Raw genomic sequence first — 9,129 nt, 5'->3', positions numbered from 1 at the left:
GAATATGGCAGTGAATGATTGAAGTGATAATACCATGTGAATCATGTGATAGATCGATAGTCAATACAAAAAATGAAATATGATGCCCTCTGAACAACAAGTCGAAAAGGCTAAGGCCTAATTTATGGGATATTCTCACTTTTCTTGAGCATATCTTTTCTTTCTTATTTTAAAAAATTTTAGGTTAAAATATAAAATTTATTCTTTATTTTCACTAAAATTTATTATAGTCTTCTAACTTTATTTTCATTCATTTAAGTCCTCTACTTTTAAGTTTATTTAATTAAGATTTTTCTATCAACTTTTGTTATATGTTATGATAAATTTTTAAAATTTTAAAATTTTCTTCCAATTTTTTTAAATTAAAAAAAATTCTAATAAAAGTTGACGAAAATTCTTTAACTAAATAAATATAAAACTTAGAGGACTGAATGAACAAATGCAAAATTAGAAGACTTAAATGAATGCTAAAATTTATAAAGGAAATTATCATTTCACAGGTAATATTGTTTAAAGATTGATGTGGACATGGTGCTTAGAAGCAATATAATATGTGATTATCTTTAAGGATAATACAAATTTTTTTTTTTTTTGGGCTGAGTAAGGATCATACAACTATTGGTTCTGATATAGCATCTATCATGTTAGTTTGCAGAATATATGTATTATGAAAGAACTTAACTAGTTTCCAAACCTTTTTTTTTTTTTTTTTAATTTTTAAAATTTTTATATTCTTGAGCAATGCTAGGCTTACATGTCTAATAAAATAAATCCCACATAGGTTGGAATCATTTTTCAGCCTGGTAGATTTAGGATCTGTTTGGATACCGCTTATTGCTGAAAACTACTATAGCAAAATAATTTTTAAATATGTGAATAGTGTCGTGGGACCCAGTTTTGAAGAAAAATTTGCTGAAATTCGTACTTGCGGGTCCCATAAACAGTGCACGGGACCCACAGAAAAAATGCAGACGCACATTTTTTTCCTTTTCATCGCAATACAAACCCAGCTTTAGTGTTAGAAACCATTACTTTTCTGTTGAATAAAAAAAAATAACCATTATTTGTCTCATCAATTTTCAATATATGATGCTACATCCAATCCATAATGCTATTTTGACACCAAATTAAGATGCATGCATGAGAAGAAAAAAAAATCAATGTTTTGGATTGCATATATCATACATATGCAGTATTATTAAAAACTAAATTTGATTATGGCTAATACTTGTTAATGACTTAAAAACATGATTAAAATCACAATTTCAAGTTATGAATACATTGCGTAAAACAAACACCGCCCTTTTATTATAATCCATTGATTATAACTTAAAACAAACAAAGACCTTTATTTGTAGTCTAGATATGTCATATTGGTCATATGTTTAGAAATAAGAAAACACTATCATAAAAATATATGTATTAAGTTCAAACTCAAGTGCAATAATTTAGATGTAGTATATTAAGTTTCTCAATTTTTGTATGTAACTTTGAATTTAATTCGTCATTAGAAATATTAATATTATTTATGTCAAATTGATCAATAAAACCAAATGTTTAAATTTAACTTATGAACCTAAGTTATTCATTATGAATGATGTCTACAGATTATCAATAGTATTCTTTCTTTTTTGGATAAAAAAGGAGAAATTCATTCAACCAAAGAACAGAACTGGAAACAACAAATAGGACAAAGCCTGGAATAATTGTGGCCATAAATTAATAGCATTCATGTACAACAAGACAAGGTCACAAAAATAAATCTGCCCACGTTTTTTTCTTTTTTAAAGCTAAATAATTACTAGATAAGATGGGAAGCAGAAATCTGCCGTCGGGTTATTGAGCATATATTCCAAAAACATTAAAAGATAAACAGACAAAACTTGATCCCTCTCTACTACGCTATATATACCATTCCACTTGATCACCAATTTACCATCCTCAAATATCAACTTGAAACACAAACAACCATGGAAATGAGGTTTTGTGCTTTGGTTATTTTCTCTTTGTTGTTGTCTTCATTCCAAGGAGGCTTGGCTGAGCAATGTGGTACGCAAGCAGGGGGTGCTCTTTGCCCAAATGGGTTGTGCTGCAGCCAGTGGGGCTGGTGCGGCACCACAGCTGCTTATTGCGACGATGGTTGTCAAAGCCAATGTAGTGGTAGCGGCGGCGGCGGCGGCGGCGGTGGCGGTGGCGGTGGTTGAGGTGAAGGAGGAGATATTGGTAGTATAATTTCAAGGGATGATTTTGATCAGCTACTACCGTATCGTAATGATGCTGCCTGCCTTGCTAGGAATTTCTACTCTTACGATGCTTTCATAGAAGCTGCAAATTCCTTTCCTGGCTTTGGCACAACTGGGGACACTGACATTCGTAAAAGAGAGATAGCTGCTTTCTTAGGCCAAACTTCACACGAAACTACCGGTAGTTCACTTTACCTTACTTATTAGTATAATAATATAATTAGACAAATTGTTACGGATCATAGATGACATGAATACCATACTATTGAATATTGATTGCTAAAGGAAAACATGATTTCGTCACATGCCATTTAATAAAACCCAGGGGAAAAAAAAAGTAGAGTCATTAAGATCCAAGAGACGACTAAGAGGCTTTTGTTGGAGATGAGGCTGCATATACAGACCCAAGTTAATGAAAATTCAAGTGTGAAACAAAAGATGAGAAGCTTTGGAGGAGTTGGGTATGCCATGCTTAACTAGGGAATCCAACGACACCAAAGAGTAAAACACAAATTGCAACATAGACCGATTGGTGTTTTTATTTTTATTTTTATTTTTATTTTTTTATTATTATTTTTTAATGGAAAAACCGATTGGTATTTGAATGTTAGTTTCTATGATAGATTTGAGCATAATAGAGAGTGAAGGATCACCATTTTTTTTTTCTTTGAGAATACTAACAAGAGAGCAAAGGATCCCTATCTGTATATCTCTCTATAGTAGTAAGAGAATATTAGTATAATTAAGATATCAAAGAAACAAAAAGAGGGCTCCTCTCTTTTGTACCATCTCTCAAGGCAAGGGTCACCATCAACAAATACAATCAAGTTATAACTAAAACCATCCTCGCCCTTGTTATGAACCTGGCTTGGCTACTGTGGACTAACCCCGAGTCTCTTGGGCTTCCAGCCTTCCACTTTAAAGCAGAGGTACTTCCCTCAAAATAATATTCCTTGAAGCCTGTAAACCTACCTAGGACCAATTCCCACACGTGGCAAGCAATCGCCATTGGAAAAACTAACCTTCTTCAATGGCAAATAGGCCAGGGAATGAACATTAAATTCAGGACAAATGCTTGGTTATTGTGTGGTCCTATTCGCTCTTTAATTACTACCAGCTAATATTACATTAATTGTTAATTAAGTTAGACGGATCAAGGCATCTAGCAGCTGCAGTATTTGATGTGCCCCCTCTCACCATTCAAGATCTTCCAGCCCAATTACAACAATGTCCACATTGCAACCAATTGGAAACCCATTACATGTCACCAATTCTGTAACTTGGACATCATATGGTGGTTCTCTTTAAACCTATTTAACAAAACACCTTTCCCACATACTAGCCTGTTTGACATCAATTTCAGTTTTTAGCTTTTAGTTTTTATCATTTTATGTGCAGTTTTTTAAAATCTCATATTTTCCTTTATTTTATTTTATTTTTTCATTTTTTCAAAAATTTTCAAAGTATAAGTATATTTTAGCATACTTTTAGCAAAAAATTTTTAGTAAAAAGTTAAATAAGCTATTCCCAAACAGATACTTATACAGTACTCTATATTTGCTTTTATTACTTGGCCTATCTAGTTGGCCCCAAATAATTTCACATTTCACAATCCCATGGGCAATTGTCACCTTGGATCATCGTTACTCATTACACACAGAATTACAACAAACATGGTATTAGAGATATGGGCTATACGGTTTGGTCTTCAGTTAGCATGGGTCAAGAGCTTTAGACAAACTCAAATATAAATGAATTCTATTTTTGCGCATAACTGGTTAACTTCTCATAGTTAACTGGTGATAGGTAGAAATTCTTGAAGTGAAGCTGACGAGCTTGAATAGCTGATGACTTTGCTTGCATGCCTGAGAAACTGACGATCCATCTCAAAGACTGACGGGCTCCCCTGACGGTGGTCAATGAAAGGAATAGAAACGATTAGAAGGCGTTGATGGACAGCAAGGCTAACGGGATGAGGCTGACGGGGTCAACATGACTTGTTCTACACGCATAAGTATATAAGGAAATATCTTGTGCCCCATGCTTAACCCAAATAAGGAAGACTCCTACAAGAAAAGGATTCCGCAAGATACGCGAAATAAAGAGTTTCTCTCCTACAAGGAAACATCTTCTTAACTAAGGCACGGACGTCAACTCTACACTACTATAAAAACCCCGAGACCCTTACAAACCAAAGTACGCATAATTCACCACATCTCTGACACTCTAAAGTTGTGAAAAAGTTCTCTAACTTGACCTTCAGAGGGTCTTTGGCCAGTACCACATCGGTACTCTCCTAGGGTTTCTCTTTGTTGTTGTTTCGCAGGTCTTGTTTCGAGCATGTGAGTACTATATAGCTTACTGACAATTTTTGACATCATCAACTGGTTAATTGTTGGATTTGGCCCTCCTTGCTTCGAGCTTATCATTAAGGATTAGGCTCTTGTTTCCTCTATGTGAGTCTGTCTTTGTTTTGTGAATAAAATTCTTGTCCATCAAAAAAAAAAAAAAAAAAAAAAAAAAAAAAAAAGGAACAAAACAAAAAAAAACAAAACAAAACAAAACAAAACAAAATTGGTTAACTTGTCATAGTACCAATTATCCCCCTAATCTTTCTAACTTAATTGAGGATTTGTAGGTATCTAACGTGGAAGGAAACAGACATGGTAACATTGGCAAGTCTCATAGTACCAATTATCCCCCTAATCTTACTAACTTAATTGAGAATTTGTAGGTATCTAATGTGGAAGGAAATAGACATGGCAATGTTGGCAAGTCTCGCTTATGATATTAGAGGTGCTACGTTCATAACATTTTCACAACAAATCTTAAATGGTTAATTGTTATTGGTTCTAATTTAAACATATTACTAAAATTACTTTTTTACCCTACCAATAACAACCTATAACAACTTGTTACATAAAATTTGTTGTGAAAATATTATGAAAATATTGTAAACATATCATTTCTCCTTATGATTATGTCACGAGGCTACCATAGAAGACAACAATCACATTGTGAACCACATTTTGACTTGTCCCACTAAATTATTTTTTATTTTTTTTTATCACTACCAACTTTTGGGACAGGATGAGTCTCTAGTCTCTACACTCGCTATAGTTTACGGGTACAATTAGTTAGATCTATTGTATGCATGATTGTCAAAATCACGATTTGGATCGTAAGATCACACGATTTTACAATCCCACCTCACCAAAACGTTTAGGATCGCACTAAAATTGTAAAAATAGTAGGATCGTGTAAGATCATATAGGATTGTAAAATTGTATAGGATCCTACCGATTCTACCAAAACATCATTTTTTTTTTATGGGATAAATTTTTGGTTTTGATGAAGTTTTAAAGATTTTTATTTTTCTATGTTATGACAGTATGACTTTTTAATTTTTTTTTTTTAATATAATTATGTTAACCAAAGCAAATATTCTCCAGTTTCTAGTTCACTTGTAATCAAAATGAAGGAATGCTTCATCATTTCTACATAAAGAATTTATATTGGCTTTGCTACCTTTTAAGCTATAATATTGTTAAACTTGTTTGATCAATATACTAATTTGTATTCTAATATTACTAAAATGTATTTTTCATTTATAATTTTATTAGTATGCTTGTATTTTTCTATGCTATGATGGTATGACTTTTTAATTTTTATTTATTTATATAATTATGTTAAACTAAGTAAATATTCTCCAGTTTCTAGTTCACTTGTAATCAAAATGAAGGAATACTTCATCATTTCTAAATAAAGAATTTGTATTGGCTTTGCTACCTTTTAAGCTATAATATTGTTAAACTTGTTTGATCAATATACTAATTTGTATTCTAATATTACTAAAATGTATATTGATTGATTGATTTTTTATATAGCATACTCTATAATTGTTGCTGAGTGATATAACTTCATTAGTTGAGTGTGAAGTTATATCGTGATCTCTTTTGCAGCTCTAATATACAAATATACAATGTATACATAGATGATGAAATTGATGATGATAATAATTAGGACGGTGATTATAAGAACCCTATAATGAAAATAATTAAATGTTCACTTCACCTTAATAGTCATCTTCTTTTGGATTTCATATTTTAGTTAGCTAGTTTCCATTTGATAACTTATTTTGAATTTTAAACTTAGAACTTGAAAAATATTTCCATATGTGTTTATAAATAATTTGCAATTTGGTTGCTAATTAAACATTTATTGAACTTTTTAGATACATTGAGTCAAAACTTAAAGATATTTGTTTTGTTACTATAGACGTAGTGATGCATGAATAGACAACTGGTTTGTAGTTTGTGGGGCTGTCCATATGTGGATTGGGCTGTTTTGAAGGTTGATCGAACTGTTGGTAGTATTTTGATTATGTGGGATAAAAGGGTTTTGGATAAGGTGGAGGTTATGGTCGGAACATTCTCAATTTCCGTAAAGTGGCAAGAGGTGGAGGACGGTTTTATATGGGCATGTTCAGGGGTTTATGGCCCAAATGAGAACAACAAGAGAGGTCACATGTGGGATGAGTTGGTAGGTATTCAGCAGTATTGGAGGATACCATGGTGCTACTTTGGGGATTTTAATATTGTTCACTTTCCTAGTAAGCGTAGGGATGAGACTCGTTTGACCCTAGTTATGGAAAAATTCTCTGAATTTATTGAGGATCTTAACTTGATTGATTTGCCCTTGGAAGGAGGTAGCTATACTTGGTCAAGTGGTACTGATCAACCAGCAATGTCTAAAATTGATAGAGTTTTGGTCTCTCTAGATTGGGAGGATCACTTCCCAGATGTTATTCAAAGGATTTTACCCCGTCCTATCTCTAACCACAGTCCTACTCTTTTAGAGGTAGGGGGAATGGCAAGGGGGAAAAGTCCATTCAAATTTGAAAATATGTGGTTGAAGATGGAGGGGTTTATGGATAAAGTTCAATCCTGGTGGAATTAGCATTCTTTTGTAGGTACTCCTAGTTTCGTGCTTGCCAAAAAATTAAAGGCTCTGAAAGAAGACATTGTACAATGGAATCGCCGAGAGTTTGGTAATGTAGAGTGTGAAAAGAAACAATTAATGGAGGAGTTGAAAATTTTAGATGCTAAGGAAGGGGAGTTAGGTCTCACTGATGTGGAGAAATGTCATAGGGTAGATTTGAGGTCCCAAGTGGAGCATCTCCTCTCCTTAGAGGAAATTTCCTGGAGACAAAAATCTAGGATGTTATGTATCAAGGAAGGGGATAATAACACCAAGTTCTTCCACAAAATGGCTAACTCCCATAGAAGGTTTAATCATTTGAGGGCCTTGAAGGTGGATGGGGTGGTTTTTGAGGAGGAATTTGAGGTAACTAATCAGGTAGTCTAGTTTTATAAAAATTTGTACAAGGAGTCTGAGGGGTAGAGGCCTTTTGTAGAGGGTTTGGAGTTTGATCGTATTGGAGATATGGAAAGGGTTTGGCTTGAACGAAAGTTTGAGAGAGAGGAGATACTTCAAGTCATAAGTGACTTGAAGGGGCACAAGGCTCCAAGTCCGGATAGGTTTACTATAGCGTTTTATCAGCATTGTTGGAGAGTAGTGGAGAAAGACGTCTTAGCAGTCTTTGAAAAGTTTTTTCAACATTGTAAGTTTGAAAAATCCCTTAATGCTACCTTCATTGCTTTAATTTCTAAAAAGAACAACGCCTTTGATATTAGAGATTTCCAGCCTATTAGCTTGGTGGGGAGTGTGTATAAAATCTTAGCTAAGGTTTTGACAAATCGTTTGAGAGTGGTTTTAGATCAGTTGATCTCGGAGACTCAGAATAGCTTTGTGGGTGGGAGACAAATTCTTGACTCGGTTCTTATTGCGAATGAGTGTGTGGATAGTCGAGGGAAGAGTAAGGTTTCTAGAGTCATTTGTAAACTTGATATTGAGAAGGCCCACGATCATGTGAACTGGGAGGCTTTGTTGGATTTGTTGAATAGAATGAGTTTTGAAGTGAAGTGGTGTAAGTGGATTCGTACTTATATATCCATAGTTCAGTTCTCTATTTTGATTAATGGGTCTTCAAATAATTTTTTTGGTAGTTCAAGGGGTTTAAGACAAGGGGATTTGCTTTCTCTTATGCTGTTTTTGATTGTGATGGAGGTGTTCAGTAGGATGGTGAGAAGAGTGGAGGGAGCTAGCTTGATCTGTGGTTTTAAAGTTGAGGGTAGAAGGGGTGGTAGGGAAAATGTTTCACATCTATTGTTTACAGACGATACTATCCTATTTTATGATGCAGATGTGGAGCAAATTCTTCATATTCGGTTGTTGTTATTCAGCTTTCAAGTGGTAACAGGTTTGAAGGTCAATGTGCATAAGAGTGAAATGGTTTCAATAGGGGAGGTTGATGATGTGCATACCCTGGCGGATATTTTAGGCTGTAGAGTTGGAACTTTGCCTATGTCTTATCTTGGCATGCCATTGGGGGCGTTGCATAACTCCCCTTCAATTTGGAATCCCATTCTGGAAAAAATTGAGCGGAAATTAGCCGGGTGGAAGAAGTTGTATTTGTCTAATGGGGTTCGTTTGATGCTACTCAAGAGTACGTTATCTAGTCTTCCTACCTATTTTCTATCTTTATTTACCATTCCTACTTATGTGGCTAATAAAATTGAAAAGTTGCATAGGGATTTTCTATGGGGTGACAATAAGATTCATCTGGTAAGATGGGATAAAGTTTGTGCGCCTATAGCCAATGGTGGCTTGGGGATAAGAAAACTTACTACTTTCAATAAGGCCTTATTGGGGAAATGGTTGTAGCAGTTTGGGAAGGAAGAGGATCGGTTATGGAGGAAGGTGGTAGTTTCAAAATATGGGGAAGATTAGGGGGGATGGACCTCAAAGCTAGGTAAGGGAGCTC

Source organism: Quercus suber, unplaced genomic scaffold, assembly GCF_002906115.3.
Source record: "Quercus suber isolate HL8 unplaced genomic scaffold, Cork oak 2.0 scaffold_272, whole genome shotgun sequence".
Lineage (NCBI taxonomy): Eukaryota > Viridiplantae > Streptophyta > Magnoliopsida > Fagales > Fagaceae > Quercus > Quercus suber.
This window is presented reverse-complemented; position numbering follows the sequence as displayed.